General features: G+C 34.1%; 1 long non-coding RNA gene and 1 pseudogene across 2 annotated transcripts in view; both read left to right on the top strand.

Annotated features, from left to right (window-relative positions):
• LOC140696222 (uncharacterized) overlaps positions 1-26,009 on the top strand; it is a 155,249-nt gene that overhangs the window by 54,948 nt on the left and 74,292 nt on the right. The window lies entirely within an intron of this gene.
• LOC102539061 (sodium/potassium-transporting ATPase subunit beta-3 pseudogene) lies at positions 15,187-21,844 on the top strand (annotated as a pseudogene).

The raw sequence follows: 26,009 nt of genomic DNA, 5'->3' as shown, positions 1-26,009 counted from the left end.
CCTCTTATTTCTTAAATTATTTTCTGAAGATAGCATATCTTGCCAGTTTAATTGGCTCCAACTCTAGGCATTATGTCATTGCTTCCTTTTCTTTCCATATGAATGTACTACAAATATTCTTTTTCTCCAAAAAACTGTCCCTCCTCTGTCCTTCCCTGGTGTTAGCAGGGTCCACCAGGAGCAAATTTCCATTCTTCTGGATAGTACCTAAGGTGTCTTATTAGTCTCTGACTTCTCACTCTCCTTCCCCTTACACAGACTCACTCTCCAGCCCACAACAATGTGACTCCTGCTAACAACACCACATTAATCCAAGAGTTCTTAATAGAGAGGCCGTAGGGTCTGACAGGCCTCCCACGAGCAAGCTCCCCTACCCACACCAGATTCTTTGCACAGCCAGTGCATTGCAGTCTCTGACGAGAGTTCCAGTCAAGGACTACTTTTTTTTTTAAGTTATAAAATTATCATCTTTATTTATACTTGGGCATTTGTAAGTTAAATGGTATAAAAGGCATAATAAAATTAAGAAATTTTACCACTTTTAAAGATGCTGTAATAAAACCAATCCCATAAAAAAACTATAGAAAATCAAAAAGAAAGTATATACATGTAGCATCATCATCAGATAACTATCAAAGTATTTATGCAGTGAGTCTACACTTATTATAGAGTCTGTCAATTATTATGATTTTTCCAAGTAGTTCAGAACCAGTAAAATGATGTTCTGCTTCATATTCAGAGTACTGGAATGGTCTATTACTCTAGTAATTTAATTAAATGCCATTTGGTCTTAATGATCATTGTAAACCTATTTAACATGTGAGCAGAGGTATCTCTGGGATACTTGATGAAATTAATTTCCTAAATCTGCAGATCTAAGGAAGGGAATTTTAACCATGATAAAATCACAAAGTCATTAAAATCTAGAAAAACTGAAATAGTTTTCGTTTCTTTATTTGTTCCTTAAAGGAACATTTCGTTGCTCCACATACTGTCAGCCATTCTTCTAGGTGCTGAATTACAGAGTGAAGAGATAACCTAATTGCTCTTTCAATGGTTTGTGTATTGTAGTGGGAGAAGGCATATAAAACAGAATCTGATCAATTAACTAGCAAGAAAAAATTTCCGGTCTAAGGGTACTCAAATTTGAGTGTACGCTACAATTACCTGTATAGCTTGAAAATTTATGAATGTTTGTGCCCCTCTCCTAGAGATTCTAGGGGGAGTCCTGTGTGTTTGAATTTTTTAAAAGCCCCCATATGATTCAGATATGCAAGCTGTATTGAGAAACATTTGCCTAGAGAATTATGTGAACCAGAGAATTAAAGTAAGGGAATGTGATAGAATTCTTCAATTTCTGTGTTTCTAAAGCTCACTAGATGGTCCCCCAAATCACCTTGAAACATATTAAAAGCTTCTCAGAATTGAAAGTGTCTAAACTTCATTAGAGCAGGAATGCAATTGAATGAAAATACAAAGGATGTTTGAAGGAAAATTAAAGAGTCTAAAGGTCGCTTGCAAAAGATAAAAGAAATTTCTGAAGATTCTGAGAATGAAATTGTGAATTGAAAATACCCACATATTACAGACAAACATGAGCTCAATCAGTTGAAGGGAGGGATTGTAAATGAGTATCAGAATTTTAGTGAGGGCTGAATAGGTAGAAGAGAAGATTAAAATGCTATGGATAGATTGAAAAGAACTTGAATAACCAAAATATTGGAATTAAATTTTTGTACCTCTCTTTATCATGTGCATGATACAGATCAATGCACATACTTCACACATCTCTCTTGTATTTATATTGGTAGACTTTTTGGTTCACTTTACTTCTTGGCTCTGTTCCTAATGTTCTTAAGCTCTCTCTCTCTCTCTACATGTATGTGTGTGTATATATATGTGTGTGTATATATCATATATATGATATGGACTCGCCGCTTATGAGATATATATGTATCAAACTCCAATGTGCAGTGCAACTCAACTGGACATCCTTGTGTTAGTGTGCAAAGACTAAACTTGCCTTAGGTTGTATCTTGGACAGAAGATCAATTTTTATTAGAGATATGATGTAATAAATTAAGTTTCTGCCCCCTTTTAGTTCCATTTCTCATTCATTGAAATTTAAGATCCAAATGAGTGAGATGAGTATTATTTCAAAGTCATTATCAGCCTTAGGAGAGCAGCATGGTATGTAACCGTTATGAGCATGGGTTCTAGAACAAGGTTCATAATTCAAAAATGTGTTCTGAATTCTCCCATTTATGGGCTCTGTGACCTCTGACATGCTAAGCAATTAACCTTTCTGTGTAGATTCCAAGTTAATAGCAGTAGAACTAAAGCAGTAAAACAGATCAAATGCTTTAAAAAAATTATTCACAGTAGATTCTACCAGGATTATGTTTTACATTTTTTTGTGTATGAAAGTATTTGATTTAGGAAATTCACTCAGATCCAATAGATGATAAAAAAAATATTAAGGATGCATCTTAAATTATAAAATACACAGTTAAATTGTAAATACCATGCCATTGATTTACTGCAACTCACTATATCTCAGTAATACATGTTTTCATAATTTAAATAGGAAAATATTAACTGGCCAATGTAAAACTAGTTAAGATTTCAGTGACTAACTTTAACAAGGCTACACAATTACTTCTACAAAAGTCCATTTGTTAATATGGTCAGTTTATTAAAACAGGTGGACATGATAAACAGCCAAGTCAGTGGTGTAGCATGTGGCCACCACAGTATAGTTAGAATGAATTTGCAGACATAATGCTGCAGAATCATATGGGTAATTTTTAATCATTGGTGGATTTCCTTTATTCTAGTTTATAAGAACCAACAGTGATTAATTGTAAATGTAACTGTAAATAAACTCATTCTCTAAACGTAGAACTTACACATTTTCCCCAAAGCCTTTCTTTAAAAATAATTACATACTGATTCAATAAAGTATATAAATAGTTGCCTATAAATACCACATAGTCCTGATGTTAAATGAACTAAATGAAATAAATATGTCAATCTTAAAGCTATTGGGATCCTCACTCAGCTTTGTATTCCTCATAATAATTCCCACTGAAACAAATCAGAATTTTATTAACATATTACAGAGTCAGAGTTTTTTCATTTTAAGTGGAAAACCCTTTAGCTTTGTTCCAAAGGTACTTTGGCTTTCCTCTGCTCTTCACTCTCCACGACTCTGGGAGGGTGTCTCTGAACTCTACACTCTGTGCAGTAGTTTAGTTGATCCATTCCTTGTCGTGGTTAGTAAATGCAGGGCTAGGATTTTATCCCAAGTCCACTGACACTAAATCCATCATTACCCAAATGTACCAAATAACTTACTTGCATTTTATATTGATGAAAGTAATACACTGATTTAATATTCCACTTTAAAAAAATCTATCAAATAGAAATGGGAAGTCACTGAGTACTCCTTTGACCAGAAATATTGGCTAGCACTTGTATCCTTACCTCTCTCAACTGTACTAGGTTTTAATAAGTGGAGAGTCTTGGTAAGTCTTGAAAGTTTAATAAATCTTGAAAAGCTTACATAGTAGCTACCTTGGAAAGGGGCATTTAGTGCAAATATGTACTTGAGTTACAACAGAGCAATCCTGTTCTGACTTAGAATTTTTGCTTTATAGTCCTTAGGTGAGATTAGATTTAAACTAAAAATCTAGTTCTGTTTCAAAACTACAGTGCAAGTTACAGATTGTTTCATAGCTGCCTTTTTTTTAATCCAATGGGTAATTTCTTCAAGGCTCCAAATACATAAAAATTACTTAATCACAATGTGATAATGGCTTTTCCCTCTGGGAACAGATACAGGAATGTGTAGCTCATTACTAATCCTCTGAGTTTCTATCTTCCCAGCAGGACAGCATTCTGCAAAATTTATAAATATGCTAAGCTTTTCCAAATATTTGTCATTGGTTAATAAATTATGCTGGTTAATATCACATCTAATAAAATATTTATTTCAAACATCAGGAGGCACGGTTTCAGCTAAGACTTTAGTTAAACATCTATGGGTCAGTAGCTTGAGATATTCTCTTTAATCAAAAAGAATAATGAATTGAGTCACACACAGTGGGACACAGGTTGAAAACCTACAGTGAAAGTATCTTAATTTGTCCTGCCCTCATGCTATTAACCTAATTACAATACAGTTTAAAGTTAGTAATAAATACAGGCTTAAATGAGATCAGACTAAAGTGTGGGCAATTATACCAAGAACTGTAATAGAAGACATAGTGAGTTTTATCAATTAATTTCAGTTCTATTTGACTTCCTCTGAAACTCTCAAATTGAAATAGATTAAATCTCAAATTAAAAGGAATAGAATTTTTGATAGAGTTACAATAAGACAATAATGTAAATCACCCCCTGCCTTGTTACCACATTATAGTCATTTGGAATAGAAATTTTTAGCATGGTTGAGTTGCAGGTCATGCAATATCACAGCAGAGAAATAAGATTTATTGCTTGAATAATAATGTTTTAGGCCCTCATTTACACATCAGCAAGAATACTCACTTTATTTTCTATACATCTCACTTTAACTGAAAGCTTTGTTTGATTTCATAAAACAGAACAAAATTACCCTTGGAATTTAAGACTATGTATGAACATAGCCAGTAATGTTAGTCTGAGAAGAATTCCTTTAGAAGCAGAATTGCAGAATATAGAAGTAGAATTGCAGAGTGTGTTCTTTATGGACATCATCAAATAAAGATAGTGTAGGCTTTCTTACAGAATTATGCTGTTTCATATGACCATCTCAATTTGAAATTATATGGAACTCTTAAGAATTATATAAAAAGCATGCTGCCACATTTCAAGTGAAATAATTAGAATTAATAAAAACTATTTGAGAATATACATATAACTAATTGAGATCCAGACAGGGAATTTAAAAAGCTTTGGGGAAAGCGCCTTGAGGAAGAGTGGTTTTTCAGTGCATAATTATAACTGCTTAATTTGCAGACCTATTATTAACATGACTTTCCTTCTGATGACATCAGACCCACAACAAACACATTTTGAGTTAGCAGTTTAACATACAGCATGTATTTTCAAGTCATTATCACAGTACCTACTCCAAGCAAACAAATCCATGAAGAGTATAGAAAACTCTGAATGAGCAACCATTGTATACAGCATACAAAAATGCACCTAATTTAAAAAGAAAATGTCAAACAAGAAGTATATTTGAAAAACAAAGGGTTAGCTCCTATTTTATAGTTCAGTATTCTTACAATATTATTAGATTTTTTAACATTTTAAAAGTCATAAATCTGCAATTGTAAGTGAACCTGTCTTATTTGCTTAAAGTTAGTTAATGAATGGAATATAAGGGTTTCTTTTCTTTTTTTGAATTACAAAAAAAAAAGATTGCTTCTCTTGTGGGAACTCTATTTCTATTGCTGTGTAAGAAATAACAATTTTAGTGGATTAAAAACACCACTCATGTATTATCTCAGAGTTTCAGGAGATCAAAAGTCCAGGCATAGCGTAGCTCAGGGGCTCAGGAGACTGAAATCAAGGTGTCACTGGTCTGTGTTCTCATCTGGAACTTTGGGCTGTTTTCCAGGCGTGTTCAGGTTGTTGGCAGAGTTCAGTTCCTCTTAATTGAAGTCCCTGTTTTCTTACTGATTCTAGGGCAGAAGTCACTCTCATTTCCTAGAGGCTGCCTTCAGGTCCTGACCCTCTCAAAACATGGTAGTTCACTTCGAAGCCAGCAGTTGAATCAAGCATTTCTAACCTCTTGCTTTAAAGAGACCCAGTTCCTCAGAGGCTTACCTAATTAGGTCATATCTACCTACAATCATTTTCCTTTTGATAAACTCGAAGAAAAATAATTCAGGACCTTCACTTCATCTGCAAATCCTTTCACTTTTTCATGTAACAGAATTTAATCATGGAAATGGACTCCAGCATATTCCCCATGCTACCCACACAAAAGGGGAGAGTATTACATGGAATGTGTACATCAGGAGGAAAGAGTCTTGGGAGCTATTCTCAGAGGTCTCCTTACTACATTGTGATGTTTTTGAGAAATGGAGAAACTGCCTTATTTTTCTGTTTTGCATATCAGGTGTTAAAATATTTCCTTTTAAGAATGAGATTTAAAAATTACTGATTTTTGTCTGTCTCTAGGTATGTAGAGATGGTAGGTAACCAGGTTGTCCAGGACAGCTAAGTTGAGTAATAGAAGAACTAGGACTGCCCTCATATCTCTGACACCCACCAGTGCTTTGACCAGTATCTCATTATTCTTACTGCATGAACAGATAATGAATTTTATTGTGAACATATTCTGCCTTCTATTGAGAAAGTCATCGTTTCCCCTTTATTTTGTTGGTATGGCTCTTTTCATTGATAGAGTTTCAACTGTTCTACCCACTTCGCATTCTTTTTTATGGCATCTTTGAAGATTTTCTACCTTTGGTGGTCAACAGTTTTGTTCTGATTTTTCTTCATAGATTTCTTTTTATATATCCCACTTGATGATTGTTGGGTTCCTAGAAACTATCAGTTGATTTGTTTCATCAGTTTTGGAGAATTCCTAGCCATTTTCTATTTAAAAAAGACTTATGTCCCATCTTCTCCTCTTTTTTCTGGAATTCAATGATTTTCTCCATATATTTTCTACATCTCTTACCTTTCTTCTATTTTTGTTATTTGCCTCTGTACTTCTATAAATTGTCCTCTCACCTAATTTATGTCCACTGATGCCTTTCAGCATATCTCATCTGCTATTAAATGTATCTAGTGAGTGTGTGTCTATGTTGGATTTGTATGCAGTAAAATACATATATCTTTAATGTGCAGGTTGATGAGATTTGTCAAATTTATCCATCTTTACAAAATTCACACACAAAATACTTCTATCATCTCAGAAAATGTTCATGTTTCCTTCAAGTCAAACCCCTAGTCACATCCATGGTCATTCAGTTCTGATTTCTATTCTCATATGTTAGTTTTCCTTGTTTTTGAATGTTACATACAATGAGCCATATAGTAAAAACTCTTTTATGTCTTCCTTTTTTGGTTCAAAAATACCTTTTGTGCTTCATCTTTGCTGTTGCTTCATCATTTATTGCTAAAAAGTATTCCTTTGTATGAATATACTACAACTTACTTATCCATTCTCCTGGCTAATGGGTATTTGAGTGTTTTCCAATTTTTAGCCACTATGAAAGGATGTCTATAAAGGTTTTTGTTCAAGTCCTGTTGTATATATTAGTCTTCATTTCTCTTGGGTAAGGTATGCATTGTGAAATTGCTAGTTTAGAGGGTAAGTGCATGGTTAACATTATAAGAAACTGCTTTTACCAAGTGGTTATACTATTTTACACTCTCTTCAATAATACATGAGAATTCTACTTGTTCCACATCCTCGCCAATGTTTGGTATTGTCAGTCAGTTTTGGTCATTCAAGTGGGTGTGAAGTGATACATCATCATGATGCTATCAATTTATGCTGCTTTGATGGGTAATGATGGGTGAGCACTTTTTCATGTTCTTGTTGGTCATTTGCATATGTTCTTTTGTGAAGGGTTTACTCAAATATTGTTATTTGTCAATTGTAAAATTATAAACGTTCTTTATATATTCTAAATATAAGTCCTTTGTCAGACATAAGCATTGCATTATTTTTCCTGGTATGTGACTTGCCTCTGAAACAGTCTTTTGACAAAAGTTTATACTTTTGACAAAAGTTTATGAAAGTTTGATTAACTCTAATTTGTTTTTTATGGTAAATGTTGTTAGGCCCTAAGAAACTTTTGTCTTTACAAACTATTCAAAAATATTTTTAATTTTTAAATTTAATTTAGAACTTCACATATAGAACTATAATGTATCTCAAATTAAACATTAAAATTTGTGGTTCTTTTCCTGTTTATATCAGCTCCTGTAATTCATGATAATGGTGTATATTCCTATTTATTTGTTTTCTGTAGTTACTTTCACTCATGTTTTATAGAGGTCTAAATCACTTGTCTTATTTCTTACAGAGTTTTCATCTGTTTGATGCTATTTTAAACAGCAGTTTTGTTTTCCAGTTGTTCTCAGCTAGTAACAGAAATGCATGTGATTGTCAAAGTTGATCTTGAATCCTACAAACTAGCTAACTTCACTTCATAGTTTGAGTAGTTTTCTTTTTCTCAGATTTCATAAGATACTCTGTGTTAACAATTAGGTCATCTCTGAGTAAAGAGAGTTTTCCTTCTTTGTCTCTAATGTTTACTCCTGTTTTCCTTATACTTGCCTTCTTGCACAAATTAGGGCCTTCAGCCCAACATTGAATAGTTACCAGTAGTGAAAGCAGACATTCTTGATTTTGGTGTTGCTAGGTTTAAGGAGATGTTCTCAACAGTAAGTGTAATGTTAAATGTATGATTTCTAAAGTCATAAAATTATTTTCCAACAAAAGTAAGATATTTATTCATTCATGCAATAAATCAGCCATTCATTTAATATACAAGGCAGATACAAACCCAGAAAACTTGTGTCTTTGTGGAGCTTATAGATTGTATAAAGACAAGAGATGAGAGCACAGATAATAAACAAGTAAATAAATAAAATAAAGTGTGTAATAGGGAATTGCTAGCATAAGCAGTTAATTGAGTACTTTTGTTCAATTCTATTACAACTCGATCTTCTTTTTTAAGAGTGGTATTTCCCGTCTACCCAGAGTGCTCTTGTCTCCATGTGGGTAATGGTCTTTTTTACCTCTGTATCTGATTTGTACATTTATTGAGTGCATGAGGGAGTTAAAGAATGAATGAATAACTAATTTCTTTTACTTGGAAAATAATTTTCTGACTTGAGAAATACTTATTTTTTAGAAATAGAATATTTTCTATTCCTTTGGAAAGCTTTATCTGAGGAGACATTCTTATCCACTCACCCTTAACGAAGTACTTAGTTCATATCATCTATCAGATTTTATTGCAGTTGTATACATGTCTATTTACTCATGATCCTGATTTCTTTGAAGTTTGAAACCAGACAATGCTTGAGAAATAGTGGCTGTCCCATAAATGCATGTTTTAGGATTGAATGGATTAAAAACTATGGACATTGTTGACCCAATGGGCAAATTTTTAAGAAATTCTACATTTTATGATACTTATATGCCAGCAATTTAGTACTTGTCAGCTTTGCTATATTATGTCAGGATCTCATTTTATGGTAAAAATGGAACTTTATAGTGTGTATGTCAGGGAACATTATTTTCTCTTTGATAAGGACACTACTTGCATTTAGAGACAATAACTTTTCTTTCTGTTAATGCCATCGTTCCATCAAGAGCCTAAGGCACTGACATATATTACAAAACAGTAGGTCACAAAGAAAAAGCGCTGTAAGATTTTCAGTGTGAACATATAAGTTAAATTGATTTATACCTTCCCCTTGTTGCTGAAATTAGAAGGATATGTTCACAAGTCAATAATTAAAGCTGAAAATTGTGCAGGGCACAGTTAGTTCACAGAGCTGTTGTGGAGGAGAGCATGGGTATGTAACCAAATATCCAAAATGTCCAAATAATAAGGTTCTACTCAAAATAAACCTCTGGATTAAAAGAAAAGAAGGAAAGGAAAAGAAAACTTGATTTTGTTCAAGGCAGTAAGAATGGTATCAGGGTATCACACATTCATCTATGGTTTCTGTACATTTCAAAATAAGCAGAAGTCTAGTTCAGTATAGAAGCAATATAGCTTTAGTTTCTTAAAACAAGCTGTGTCAATACTTTAAAAAAAATCTGTTGTTTCTACTTTTAATCTAGTATTTTCTCACATACCCAGAATAAATTTTTAGATTAAATTTCTAAATTAATAATATCATTTCATAATTTCTTCTATATCCAAAATAAATATCCAGCATAAATGAAAATTTGGAGATTGAGGATTTTGTCACACCTAATTTCAATCTGAAATTTAGTCAGTCCCTAAATTTTCATTTATTCTGCCCTCTTGGATTAATGACTGAAATATTTGCCCCTTGATTTTATGTCTGTGCTGTCTCTGAAGTACAGTTCTGGACACAACTTTTTTTTTTATAGTAAACTTTTTAAAAATAAAAGCTTTTTTAAAAAGAGAACGTATTTGCAATCACAAACCTAATCATTCAGGAGTGGAAAGAAGAGACAATAAAAAGACAGTGTTAATTGAAATAAAATAAGTTACCTTTTATTAAAAGTTAAAGATTAAAAAAAAGAACTCTATGATTCATTTAAGCATAAATAAGAATAGTTTCAGGCACGTGATGAAAGAAATGATGACTGAAAATATGGTCATTACTGACATAGTCATTCTGGATTGTTGGAAAAAGGGACAACAATGGAATGGCTTAGGCTGCTCGTGGATTTTGAATCATGAAATTACTAATATTTGATTTTTTAATCTAATAACAGTAATTTTATGTGGCTCAAACAAATACTATCTGCCAGGGACTTTGGTAGCTATTTTGCATTAGTAACTGATCTAGAAGAAGCTATGCCAACCTCCGAATACTAATGATATCATATTAGAGTTTTTCATTGCATTTAAATATTTCCCAGGGACAAAACTGCTCAGTCACTCACCCCCAAATGACTCCTCAGCAGGAGAGTTTCTATACCAAATGTTGGAGAGAAAGTGGATTCATATACTTTGCTGATGAGAGTGTAAATTGGTTGACTCTCTTAAGAAAAATATTCAGTGTAATTAGATAAAGTCAAGTATTTATAATATAAATGTCTGGAAACCCAGCAATTCCATCCCCTGATAAACACTCAAGGAAAACTCCTGCTCAGCTATAAAAGAGACAAAATAAAAAAAAGGTTTGTAATAGCAAACTCTTTAAATGAACCTGAATGCATGATGGCAGGACAATGGATTAATAACCTGTGGTGTATTTAACATGAAATATTTTATAGGAGAAAAAATAAATATAGCTACATGCAACAAACTTAATACAATGACATACTTTTGAGTGAAAAAGCCTTCCTAATATTACATAGACTATGATATCCTTTTAATAAATTTATAAGTTTTATTAAATGTTAAAAATTAAATTAAAAGAGATAAAATATTGCACATTAAAAAGCAGGAGAATTTTGCATACAAGATTCAGGATAAGGTTAATTTGGAATGGGGGTTTGGTCAGGGAGTACATGTTGATAGATGTAAGATGTTTCCAACTTTCCAGTTTTGTTTTCAGTTGTCTCATGGATGTTTATTATGATAGATAAGTACATAAATAAGACTTCCTGTGGACAAACTATGAGTGTGTCATAAAGCAAACATTGTGATTAATCCAATGCAATGAATATGTGATTCAAAGAAAGAAAATAAATGAGTAATAGAGTTAAACCTCTGGGAGTTAGGTAATATGTTTCCTATTTACAAAAGAGAAAATCAAGATACAGCCAAGTTTATGACAGTTTTATTAGTCTCATGTATCTGTCATACAAGCTGGTTTACAAAAGGAGCACCCGATGGCATATTTGATGAGTGACATGAGATCCTACCCTGCCACAATCTGTCTAATCTATCATCCAGGCAGGGTGCCAGGAATGTACATCATTAAAGAGAATTTCTGAATTTCTGAATTCTGGCTTGTTTTCAGAAATTTTGGTGAGCCAGTCCCATGTAGAGGGCAGTGTGAGCATGCTACCTCAGCTCCTGCCAAGATGGCCTTGATCTGCTCTGCCCTCCACCTAGTGTGCTCTTCCCAAAGATTTTCTGAGATTTTCCTCAATGAATTGCAGTCTGTACCACATCCTCTTTGAAAAGGTCTGACTGATCTCCTTAAACAAAATAGCAACCCAACCCCCTCCACCTTGTTACCATCCATCCTGTTGCTCTACTTTTCCATCTTTCAGCTACCTGTTTTCCTGTACTAAATTTCTTCAACTTCATACTTTAGCACCTATTTATGTAACTGTTCAATTGTTTAATATTTTTTCACTTTTAATCTTATTACTTACTATTTAAAATGTAAATATCTTAATCTGATTACTTATTTATCTTTGGAGGTAGCACCATTTTACTTAAGTTGGTTGTATTTTGAAAGTTGATAACAGAAGGCACTTTTTTAAAGTTACAATTTGTGACATTATTGATTTATTTGCATATGGTCATGAAAACATATAAAAATGCGCCTCTACATCTTTGGTTCTCTGATGGAAAGTTAATACAGTGAAGAATTCCAACCAGGAAAACTTAATACTGTAAACCTGTATATTTAGCAGCAAAATCTTCATAATTGTTTTCCTTGACAAGCATACCTGCCTAGTGATTTGTAGATTTCAAGAAAGTAGCTTTCCTGTGTGTTGCATTGCCTACAAGCCAGATCATAAAGTTGTTGTCTGCAGAAGCTCCTAGAGAATTAGATGACCCTACAAATAGCTTTTGTGTTATTTATATGAGTATCAGTTTGGGGCAAATATTGAACTAAGCGTATCACCATTTATCATGGAAATTAAGATACTTGAAAGATTGTTCTCTGGCTTTGCCCTTTTCTCAAAAGCTTTCTTGCCAAGTTCGGTGCACTGCAGGAACTCTTTCAAATATTTTATACTGATTTGAATTTAGCTTTGGTGAATTGCTTCATTAGGAGCAATAATGAGGCTTGAATAATGACACTTGCTAATGGAATAAAAATACTGCAGAACAACACAGCTGGTCCCTCTATCCCTCTTTCCTGATAGGGCAATAAACACTGTTTTAAGGTTTTAACACAGAGGGGGATATCATATATGCACTGGATCAGGTTTCTGCTGTGCTGTTTCTGTTACTGCTAATGACAACTCACTGTTCAAACTACATTTTATCCAGTCAGCATTATCCCATAATATAGATCGCCTAAATTTTAGCAGCTGAAATGTGTGTAGTCTAGACTATAGTACACAAAATATACAATTTTTAGCAATGCGAAATACAACTGAGACTTCTGTATTTATGTTCTAATTTCTCTTGAATAATACTTGTTTAGGAAATTAAGGAGACTTTATTCACCTTACTGTGCCAAGTATAGCTTATATTTGTGCAATCTGTTGGCTTTTTAGTCTGTTTTCCAAAAACATAGATCAGATTTATAGATGAGGCTTTATTTTTTTACAAAGAATTATAACATTATATGTAGCAGCAGAATGTTTGAGCTGGAAATAAATTTCAGTGATTTATTTAGTTCAACATTCTCTTTATAGAATAGGAAACTATCAATTTTGATTTCAAAATGGAATTGATCTGAACTGGTAACTTTAGCTGACGAGAAAATGTATTTTCTCTTTAATCAAACACATGTATGATCAAAGAATACTGAGATATATTACATATTCTGAAGTTTGACACCCCACTAAGATCTTCATAGGAATATTTTAATTACAATAAGTTTTGTGATCATTACATCTCAACCCTTTCAACATTTCTGTTTCTCTTTTCTCATACACTTGGATAAATGCCAAGTAAGAAGCATCTTTAAAGGGAAGAAATGTGGAAATATTTGACAGATTTCAGACCATATGTGGAACACTGAAATCAGTTAACTGCAGTTCAAAGTGTTTGTAGTCAAATAAGAAAGTATGTCAGCAACTTAGTTAGATTCCGTGAGTTTGAATGGATTTTCTGTGCATGGTTGTTAACCTGTGGTACTTAGAACGGGCTGGTGCTACTACAGTCCTTTTGCTCCTTCGGAGAGAGGACTTCTCAAATGAAAAATAGTGGAGAGGGCCTGTCGGGGTTTATAGAGAATTATATAGTACATTATTTTTCTGACTTTTGTCTATATGCTTTATTTACCAAAAATGTAAATCTTCGTGAAGCTTCAAACATCATTAAACGTGAATTATTCTAAACCATCTTGATCCCTTGAAGGCTCTGAAAAGACAAACTGGGTGACAATTAGATCTTTTTTTCAAATCTATGCGTGTTACTAACAGAAGAATTCCAAATATGTGCTTTACCTTCAAAGGAATGTATAGACACTAATTATATAGGCTCTAGCAGTTAACAAAATGTAGCAATTGGTATTATTTGAAAATATTATAAATAAAAATACACACACACACACACATATATATACAATATGTGCAGTGTGTGTACCTTGGCTGACTACAGAAGTACATAGATGCAAACCAAAAGGATGGACAGGGATGCCACTAGTAACTAGCGATGGGAATAATCTCAACTTAGTTTTGACACGCTGGGAAATATTTAGTGAAGAGATGAATACATTTATAGAAGAGATGGAAAAAAACGGAAACATTGCCAACAAGGCGTATACAAGAAGTCTGAAACCACAGGAGATAACAGTAAAAAGAACAGGGGTTTTATTCAAACAGCCCTAGGTTTGACTCCCAACTCGGCCACTTAGTTGTCATATTTTTGACAAGTTTCCAGGAGTTTTGAGCCTTGATATCTGTCTTGGTTAGCTTGGGCTGCCATAAAGTACTGTAGACTTAAGGTGACTTAAGCTGCAAAAATGAAGTTCACACAGTTCTGGAGGCTGGAAAGTCTAAGATCAAGGTGCTGGCCCATATGGAGTTGGTGAGGGCTCTCTTTCTGGCTTGCAGGTGGCTTCTTTCTGACTGTGTCCTCACATGACCCTTCCTCGGTGTGTGCATGTGAAGGGAGAGAGAAAAAGACATCTCCCCAACATTGTAAAATGATTATAAATCAATAAAAAATGTAAAAAAAAAAAAGAGACATCTCTCTTTCTATTCTTATGAGGGCACTAATGCCATCATGAGGACCCCACCCTACCTGATCTAACCCTAATTAACTCCCAAAGTCCCCCCTTCCTAATACTGTCACCTTGTGGTTTGGGGCTTCAGCATATAAATTTGGTGGAGATTGAGGCAAAAACATTCAGTCTGTAACAGTATCCTCTTCTGAAAATGGCATAAAACAGACCTTGCTTGGATTTGTGATGATCAGAACACAGTAAACTTGGTGGTGCTATACTGGTACTGCTGCTGCAGTTTGTGACCATCCAATGAGGGAGTCAACAACTAATCAAAACAAAATGGCCCCATTTAGCTGAGGTTTATGGCCAAGAACATTATTTGCTTGAAGTTGCAGAACAGAGAGCAGGACAAAGGTACACATTTCCCTTGGGTCAGAATTTGTCAGGTGCTGAAAGGACCTTGCCCAACTGGGCTAGGATTGAGATGACTACATGAGTGTCTTGTTAGATCCAAAGCTGAGTAAGGGTGAGGGCTGGCATAAAAGGTCACCTGGAGAAGATATCAGTGACAAGAAAGCTGGAGTTGGAATTCACCAGGATATCAGAGGGGATTATCACAGAGAAAATAAGTTAGCATGGAATATACAGCCAGGTTCAAAGAGGACCAATAGAAAATCAAAATAGAATTTGGCTATACTCCTCACCCTTGAATCATCTCTCATCTGATTTAACTCTTGAAAGGGGGACTGTGGGACCAGAAGATGAGTGAGGGAAGACTTGGAAAAGGAGGAAATAAGTTGACATTTTCTTTTCACTAAATGAAGATTTGCAGACCTGTAACAGCATTCAGTAGGAGAAGGAGAGAAGCTTTAATGTAATTGAGGTTCAGAGTTCTGATTATTATACTAACTCATCATTTTACCTCATGAAATGGAACTATTTTGAGGCTTAGAAATACCTTGGGACCTACTCATGAATTTATCCCAGAAGCACACAGAAGCAAGTTAATGAGTATATTTGAAGAGACTGGGAAGAGAAATAAAGTTGGTTTATGACTTGCATATGGAGACCAGTATGTTTAATAAACTGGTTACATTACTACATAGTGATTAATATTAATACTTCTATATTAAACAGTTTATGCCAGTGTTCTTTTTATAATTTCAGGAAGTGGTATATACTTAACACAGATTTTTCCATCTCGTAAAATTAAAGTGAACTCTTTTAAGATTTTGGCATATAAGCATATTGTGAGAATTCTATATGTGTAGTAATTTGAGCCTGTTGCCTTCATTCCCAAAAGTTAGAAATTACTGTCCCTGGGCATGTATTCACAAAATTTAAGGACAATACTACTCACGGATCCAAAAAATACAGATTTCATTAACTGTCTAATATTCTTTTGGGCTTTAAGATTCACATAAGTTGATATTCAAGTCTTTGAGTTTCAGTTCTATTTGCATTTATGATGCTATTCAGAGGCAACCCCCCCCACAGGAATATCAATTATTAAAGAAATGTCTTTGGGAGAGCAGATAATCAGTAAGGGACCCAACAAATAAAGCAACCTCAGGGATATGTTCTTCCAGCTTCCTGTCTGAAATCCAAGGAATTTATTTGATTTACATAGTAATTGTTGACAGTGTCACTAAGAACAAAGCAGTAAAGATACCAGGATTCTTTGTAGTGCATTTGATTGTCCTTTTTGATATATAGAAATAATATTTGTGTCTAGTGATAAAAATATGAAGAGAAAAATGAACATCAATCTAGGTTTCTAATTTTTTGAGAAGTAGGAAAAGCAAAAATCTTGAGCTTTATAATGGTGTCAAATTTAAGCTGTTATCAATTTAAAATAGACTGCTACAGCTGCAGATTGTTATATATCAGCCTCGTGGTAAACACAAAGCAAACACCTATAGAAAATATAGAAGAGGTAAAAAGAAAGGAATATAAGCATACCACTAGAGAAAGTCATCAAACCACAAAGGAGGAGAGCAAGAGAGCAAGAAAGGAACAGAGAGGAACTACAAAAATAGCTAGAAAACAATTAACAAAATGCTAATAAGCACATGACTATCAATAATTACTTTAAATGTAAACTGACTAAATTCTCCAGTCAAAAGACCTAGAATGGCTGAATGTATTAAAAAACAGACCCAATACTGCCAATGATACACTACTTTAGATGTAAGAACACATAGACTGAAATGAAGAGAGAGAAAAAGATATTCCATGCAAATGGAAACCAAAAAAAGCTGGAGTAGCTATATTTATGTCAGACAAAATAAACTTTAAAACAAAGACTGCAATAAGACAAAAAGGGGATGTTACATAATGATAAAGGCATCAATCCAACAGGAGGCTGTAACAGTTGTAAATATTTATGTATCCAACATGGAAGCACCTAAATATACAAAGCAAATATTAATAGACCTAAAGGGAGAAATAGAAAGCAATACAATAATAGTAGCAGATTTTAATAGCCCACATACATCAATGGGTAGATCACTCAGACAGAAAATCAAAGGAAACATCAGCCTTAAGCAACATGTTAGGTCAGGTGGACTTAACAGATATTTAAAGAACATTCCCTCCAAAAGCAACAGAATACACATTCTTCTCAAGAGAACATAAAACGTTTTCCAATATAGATCATATGTTAGGTCACGAAATAAGTCCTAATAAATTTGAGTATTGAAATCATATTAAGCTTCTTTTCCATCTAGGATGGTTTGACTAGAAATTAATTACATGAGAAAAATCTGGAAATTTACAAATTGGTGATTAAATAACATGCTATTAAATAGCAAATGGATCAGAGAAGAAATTAAAAGAGAAATCAAAAATACCTTAAAACAAATAAAAATGGAAATGTAATATACCAAAATTTGGGATGCAGCAAAAGAAGTTCTAAGATTTTAATAGTGATAAATGCCTATCTCCAGAAAGAAGAAAAGTCTCAAATAAACAACCCATTTTTACACTTCAAGGATCTAGAAGAGAACAAATTTATCCTAAAGTTAGTAGAAAGAAGGAAATAATGTTTAGAGCAGAAATAAAATATAGACTAAAAAGACAACAGAAAAGATCAGTGAAACTAAGAGCTAGTTCTTTGAAAAAATAAACAAAATTGACAAACCTTTGGCTAGACTCACCAAGATAAAAGAGAAGTCAAATAAAATCAGAAATGAAAAAAGAGACTTTAATTGATACTATAGAAAAAGGATAATAAGAGACTACTACAAGCAATTATATGCCCACAAACTTGACAACCTGAAAGAAAGGATAAATTCCTAGAGACAAACAACCTCCAAGACTGAATCATGATGAAATGGAAAATGAGAACAAACCACTTACTAGGGAGGAGATTGAGTCAGTAATCTAATACCTCCCAAGTAGCAAAAGTCCTTGACCAGACATCTTCACTGGTTTACTCTACCAAACATACAAAGAATCAACACCAATTCTCAGACTCTTCCAAAAAATAGAAGGGGAAGAAATGCTCCGAACTCATTCTACAAGACCATCATTATCCTAATACCAAAACCAAATAAAGACACTACAAAAAAAGAACATTACAAACCAGTATCTCTGGTGAACATATATGCAAAAATTCTCGACAAGTATTAGCAAACCAAATTAAAAAATAAAAGAATCATACAGCATGATCATGTGGGATCAATTTCAGGGATGAAGAGATGGTTCAATATCTGCAAATAAGTGTGATACATCACATTATCAAAATGAAAAATAAAAAGCAAAATAAAAAAAACCTTTTCATGTACCTTTTGGCCATCTGTATGTCTTCTTTGGAAAAAATGTCTATTCAGATCCTCTGCCCATTTTTTAATATGACTATTTTGTTATTGAGTTGTATGATAATATTTTGGATATTAGTCCATTATTAGATATATGATTTGCAAATTATTTTTTTTTCCTATTTAGTAGGTTGTCTTTTTGTTTTTGTTTTTGGTTACCTTTGCTTTTTAGTTTTCTTACTTTTGCAAGATTTTCTTGATTTTGGTATCAAATTAAAAAAATATCACCAAGACATATGTCAGAGAGCTTACTGCCCATGTTCTCTTCTAAGAATTTCATGACTTGTCTTACGTTCAGGTCTTTAAACCATTTGGAGTTAATTTTTGTGTATAAGATGTAAGTGATCTAGTTTTATTTTCTTATGTGGATGCCAATTTTCCCAACACTATTAAAGAAACTGTTTTCCCAACATATTTTCTTAGCACTTTGGTCATAAATTAATTGACTACATATACATGGGTTTATTTCTGGATTCTCAATTCTGTTCCACTGATCTGTGTGTCTGTTTTTATGCCAATACCAAACTGCTTTTGATAACTATAGATTTGTAATGTAGTTTCAAGTGAGAAAGCATGATGCCTTTGGCTTTTTCCTTCTTTCTCAAGATATCTTTGCCTATTTGTGGTCTTTTGTGGTTCTGTACAAATTTTAGGATTGTGTGTTGTATGTCTGTAAAAAATGCCATTGGAATTTTGATAGAGATTGCATTGAATCTATAGACTGCTTTGGGCAATGTGGACATTTTAACAACATTAGTTCTTCCAGTCTGTGAGCATAGGATACCTTTTCATTTATTTGTGTCTTCTCCAAATTCTTTAACTAATGTCTTGTAGTTTTTAATATAGAAGTCTGGTGCTCAATATTATTAATCATCAGCAAAATGCAAATCAGAACTACAATGAGTTATTACCTCACACCTGTAAGAATGAATATTATCAAAAAGACAAGAAATAATATTTGTTGGTAAGGATGTGGAGAACTGTTGGATTGTAAATTGGTATATTCACATACTCTAAAAAACAGTATTGGGGGTTCTTCAAAAAATTAAAATACTAAAATTAAAAACTATCATATCCATCAGTTCCACTTCTGAGTATTTATCCAAAGGAAACAAAAACACTATTTCAAAAAGATATATGCACCATATGTTCATTGCATCATTATTTACAATAGCCAAATTATGGAAACAACATAAGTGTCCATTAATGGATGAATGGATAAAAAATTGTGGTATATACACAACGGAATAATATTCAGCCATAAAAAGATGAGATCTTGCCATTAGTGACACCAGGGATAGACCTCGAGAACATTATGCTAAGTGAAATAAATCAAACACTGAAAGACAAATACAAAATGATTTGTTATATTTGGAATCTGAAGGGAAAAACAAACCATGTCCACAGAGAAAACAAATGAGTTGTTGTAAGAGGTGGTGGTGAATGGGAGAAATGGGTGAACTGTTTTTTTGTTTTTTTAAATAAACTGAATAAAAATTTTAAATGTAAAGAGAACAGTGGACATCTTTGAAAGTGCTGTTTTAATAATATTAATGTTTTTATTTTTTAAAATGCAGTGTCTCTGCAAATATTGAATAAATTTTTTCTTTTGTTATGAGTAGGGTATCACTTTGACTCTATAGTTTATCTGTAAAACTATGTAAAGACATTAGTAAACTTCAAGGTTGCTAAGTATAAATAGGTGATATTGTGCATAAAATATTTTCATACTAAAAATCTTGTACTATATTGATTTGGATTTGCAGTTATTACCAATTATCATAAATATACACATACAATTTCTTTTTCACTATTGTCTCTATACTATGTGTTAAAATGTATAATTTTAAAGTTAAATTTTGGAAATAACTGAAAAATTGAATTTTAAATGTAATAATATTGACTCTGCTCTAGTTTTAGAGATTTATGCATGGATTTATGTAACCTATAGCTTGGGAAGTCAAAATATGTAGCCCCAGTATATTATTTAATCTTTAAGAATAATACAGGATCATAATGTTATAACTCAGAATAATTTAGATTATCACTCGTAAGAGAGTAGAGGTTTCTGTTTTGTCGTTAATGTGTTCTATTTTTTAGAACAGTGGTTCTAAGCAGTTCTGTACATGTTTATTGAATGAATGTAAAAGGACAGTCATAACTAATAATACAGTATTGGTATCAAGTACCAGTAAATAGCACTTCTTTGGAGTCAGAAAGAAAACAGCTTAAATCCCAGCTCAGCCACTATCTACTTTTGTTTCTTAAAGAAAGATAATTAATTAATCTGGAACTTAATTTCTGTTAACTCTAGAATGGTAAATACCACCTAACTTATGATATCATTTGATTGGAGTGTCCAGCCTGTAAATCAGCATTAAAAGGTACATATGGAATCTGCTCAAGTGCACACCTCAGTGGAGAGGTTCCTCAGCTGTACAGCCTTCTGCTGCTGTCCCAGGTCTGTACCACTCGAGCCAGGACATTCCTCTGTCCTTGCCACCTACATGGCCTCCACTCCCCTCACCATAGGCACACACACCATGACAAAGAAAAGTCATTCAATCAGAGCCTGGAAGAGTGTAAATTCTTTATCTACCACCAAACCACTTTAGAGTTCCTGGGGCACTCTGCAAAGAGCTGGGACTTGATCTTGCTCATCTGCCTAGTCTTTCATATATTTCTGCCTGCGCTCGTTTCAGGCATGCTTTGGACTCTGAATAATGGGGTTCCAAAATATCATGACCAGATTCCTGGTCCAGGGCTTAAGGGTTTTTTTCCAAAACCAGTGACTGAGTTGGAATGTACCATCAATATGTCTGATCCAAATTCCTGTAAGGAGCACACTATAGACCTTAAGATGTTTCTAAAGGTATATGATTTAGAAGAAAAGAAGAATTACACAGTTTGCCCTGATGGAGCACTTTTGAACAGAAAGATGCATTTTATGTAGCATGTCACTTTCCTGTTTTTACTACGATCATGCAGTTATGTGGATGATCTTAATTATGGGTATTCCAATGGCAACCCTTCTATTTTTGTGACAATGAATAAAATAATTAGATTAAAGCCTCTAGGATAAACAAAGATAACATGTATTTCAAAGGATGAAAACACAATAGTTTTATCAACTGTCTTTCCAATGGAATTATAGACTTAAAGTATTTCCCATATTATGGGAGAAACTGTATGTGAGATGTCTATGGCCATTGATTGTTGTCCTGGTCATCTTTGGTTTTAACAGTACTAGGAGAGAAATCATAGTCAAGTGCAGGACTGATGGATCACCTAAACTGAAAAACCAGGATGATTATGTCAAGTTTTTATGATATGTTTAAATATCGTAATGTGTACATAGTATGACTAGGATGTTTGCACAAATTGTCTTGTCTTCATTTTGTATTAACTGTACCTGCCACTGTACAATTATAAGACCACCTTGGAGAAAGGTGGGATGTTTTGGGACTGGGTAACATAATAACATGCTTCCAGATCATTGTGTTCAGTGTCTTCCAAAGTAAATGCCTGTTGCCCCTACTGCCTTTTGAACCAGTGTATAGTGGCCAGAGAGGGATGGTGAACACCTGATTCTGACTATGTAGAATGGGAGTCTTACCTTCTTTTACGTGGTTTGATTGCCATATTTAAAGCTTAATGTGCTGTGCTATGTAAGAATTTTATGGCTTTAATACTAGTTAACTATCATATTTTGACGTCAACAAAAGTTGGGAGATTAAAAGGGTACCTGACCAATATCAACTGACTTTTTGAGCTATAAGAAATGTGATGTGTGGAGAAGTTCTGTATGTGAGGAGGAAAAGGTGGATTTGAAAGTGTTTTCTTGGATTTTTGATAAACTATTATAAAGACTGATATTTTATAATAAATGACTTAAGGTAATCAAAATGTAACAAATTTTGCTAAATAGGCCATTTATTGGTAATATTCAAATGAAAGAAGTTATTATGTAATAGAACTTTGGACAGCTTTTAAAAGATTATTATAATTAGTTCAACTAGCATTAGCCTGGAACTCAGAAAATTTTCCTGAGGCTTTGACATCATTTTTTGTCTTAATGATATTATTGCCTAGATTCCAAACTTTTAGATGTAGAAACTTAATTTCTTTTAATTAGAGATTAAAGATTTATACCTGAGGGGGTTAAAACTTAAAATCACATTTTTCATAATACTTCTGAAAGTCTTACTCTCTGATGAATATTTAATGTAAAGTGGCAAACTTGTATTTAAATTCTGATAGCACCTTCCCCTGAATTTGGATGATTTACATAAACTCTACCAACCTTAGATTATTATCTTTAAACTAGAAACACCTCACAATATCTCAGGGAAATAGAGACAATGTTCATCTAATATGATTCCTACCACAGAATAGGTAATCAATAATTTTAGTGGTTTTTTTTCCTTGATAATGCTCATTTTGCAAATACAGATGATCCTTAGTAACTAAGTCTACATTTTTCTTTGTGGAAGAGCTTTTGAAAAATAATTAGATTTGGAAAGCTGTAAATACTTTCAATACACTTTTCTGTCTCACTGTGCATTTCCCTTTGATCTTCTGTTTCTTGCTAAATTGTCTCTTCTGCGAGAAAACTGAGATAGATTTTTCGGTGCTTGTGTTCTCAAAGTATTGTTTAGTATGTTAACATATGTAAAGGCAAAATAACATTAAAATTCAGAAAGTAAACAGAATCAAGATCTTTTGGGGGTAGAACTTGATCATTCAGCATAAAGACTCCATCCACACACAGGTTCTCAAACTTTTAGGGAAGAAGCGTGGGAAAAAGGTGAGGGAGTTTAGTAATCTGTAATATATTATTCATGATGCCTTGCAACATGCCATCAGCACCATACTTCTGGGTCTTATTTAATTTCATCTTCTCCCAAATCCAATTATTGCCAAGAATTGTCGATTCTACATCCTACACTTGCTGACTATATCTATTTATGTTCATCCTCATTATCACCACCCTAGGCTTTATTTCAGGTTGTTCTGCTCAAATACGCAGCACAAATGAACTTCCCAGCAGGTCCATCTGAGGATGTTGGCTGTTGACTGAGTGTGTTCCCCACCCCGACCCCAGTCAGGTTGAAGACCTAATCCCCAGTGTGGTGGTATTTGGAGGTTGGGCCTTTGGCATATAATTGGGTTTGGAGGAGTTTGTGGGTGTGGTGCACCCATAATGGGATTGGTGCCTATGGTAGTTAATTTTATGTGTCAACTTGAATGGATCTTAGGTGACCAGACATTTGACTAAACATTATTTCTGGGTGTGTCTAGGAGGGTGTTTCTGAATGAAATTGCATTTGAATTGGTGGACTCAGTAAAGCAGTTTCCCCTCCCCAGTGTGAGTGAGCATCCCCACTCTTTGAGGGCCTAAATAGAATAAAAAGGCAGAGGAAGCAAGAATTCAGCCTTTCTTTTCTGACTATTGAAAGGAATATCATTATTCTCCTTTCCTTAGTACTTGTGGTTCTAAGATCTTCATACTCGGACTGGAATCTACATCATTGGGTCTGCTGGTTCTCATGCCTTTGTATTTGTACTGACACAGTGGCTTTCCTGAGTCTCCAGTTTGTAGATGGCAGATCTTGGGACTTCTCAGCCTTTGTAATTATGCAATTATCTTTATAATAAATCTGATATATTACTGGCTCTTTTTTTCTGACTAATCCAAACTGTGGTACTGAGAGCAGTTTTAGAGAAACAGAATTTTAGAATAGGTTTTCTGAATTGAGGTTTCTGGACTTGGCTGTCTAACATGATAAGATTTAAAGACCCTAAAGACTCTATCTGGAAGTAAACAGCTCTAACAGCCCATGGTGTGAACTGTTACAGAGATACACAAATGATCTGCATTAGATACTCCTAATCAACCACTTAAAAGAAACAAAGCAAAGAGCCAGGTGATTCTGCATTTGATACTTTTGAACATTTTTTGAAAATGCATGAAACTAAGGACTTTGATGCTCCTAATGTCCCTGAGCAAAGTGATGAAAGAAAAGGGTGAGTTCAGGGATTCAGATTCTCAGCTCAAGCTTAGTATAAATGAAACCAGAGCTTCAATGTGTGCCTGAAGGAGAGTCTTATCTCCTGTTGCAACAGGATTAGACGTTGCTGACAATTAAATGTAGAGCCTTATCCTGTGACTGGCTAAATTATAACACCAGTTGAACTCTTAGCCTTGCAGGGTGTCTACTGTTAAAGTGGGCATTGATTAGGAAAGAATGGGATCCTGCCAGTTAGAATAGGTATGGAGCCCTTAAATTCTCTTGAGTTGTCTTTGCCTGTGGAAGAGTTATCTCCAATTAGCCATCCCACTTCCAGCAGAAGTGGTCTTCCCAACTCAAACAGAAGTGACCCCCAACCCCTAGTGGCAGCAGCATCGCACTCCCAGTGATATTGACCTCTCCACTCACAGTGGTATTAGACTTTCCACCTCTGTCTGAGATGATTAACACTGCACTGCCTGAGAGAACTGTAAAGACCTCCCCTGAGGCAATTGCCATGAGAAACAGTGCTGATTTTCCTTAGGACCCACCCCACCACTCCCCTTTGTTTTTAAACAGATAATTAAGACTCAAATACCAGCAGGACCCTTAAAATGAGTTGTACTGGCCGACCTCTAAAAGAGCTAGAGTTTCCTAATTTATACAGATAGTATCTGGGGCATGTGTAGGAACAAATGCAAAGGATGTGGGGATAAATATAAGTTAGAATCATGCCTAATTTATGGATTTGGAATCACAAAGTGGAAATTCTGAATTTACCTTTGCAAATAAAAAATTAGAAAGAGCTCTAACAGGTTGCCTCATTGAATGGCTAGAACATGGACCAAAAGATGACCCACCATGAGCAAACTGGAAATGCCCAACAAGCCTTGGTTTAATGTAGAGGAAGAGATTCAAAGGCTTAGGGATTGTAAAAGTGGCTTTATCATTTAAGACCTGCTCACCCATGTTGGGAGAGCCCAGAAGACTGAGAAATAAATTTGGGAGGGGAGCTCCAGCATCCTTGAAGTGCTCTTTGATTATTCTCTACAGGCCAAACCTTAAAAGGAGAATTAAAGCCTAAAAGCTGGGAAACCTAAATGCAATGGGAGTAAGTTAGATCTGGTGGTAGTAGGAGCTAGGTGGCAGTACTCAACCATCAAAGGCAAGGTGGGCGTGGTTACTGTAACAACAACATAGTGAAGGCAGTTATCAGCATAGTATGACTCGTGTAGACCTACTGTGTTAGCTAATTAATTGTGGTGTTCTTAAAATAGATAAGGGAGCATACTAGATTCTTACTTTATTTGTAAAAGCATAAAAGTTCTGGGTCAAATGAACAAAATCTAACCTGAATCATAAATACAGGGAGTCACAGCTCCTCAATCAGTTCCCAGACTTGAACTAGTTTAAAGATCCAGAACTCCTTTAATGAAGGGGAGGCCAGGTGCCCTGAGAAAGGACCCAGTTATGCTACTCATTC

This window comes from Vicugna pacos, chromosome 1, assembly GCF_048564905.1.
Source record: "Vicugna pacos chromosome 1, VicPac4, whole genome shotgun sequence".
In the NCBI taxonomy this organism is placed as follows: Eukaryota; Metazoa; Chordata; class Mammalia; order Artiodactyla; family Camelidae; genus Vicugna; species Vicugna pacos.
The sequence above is the reverse complement of the archived record's forward strand: the minus strand, read 5'-3'. Positions and strand labels throughout refer to the sequence as shown.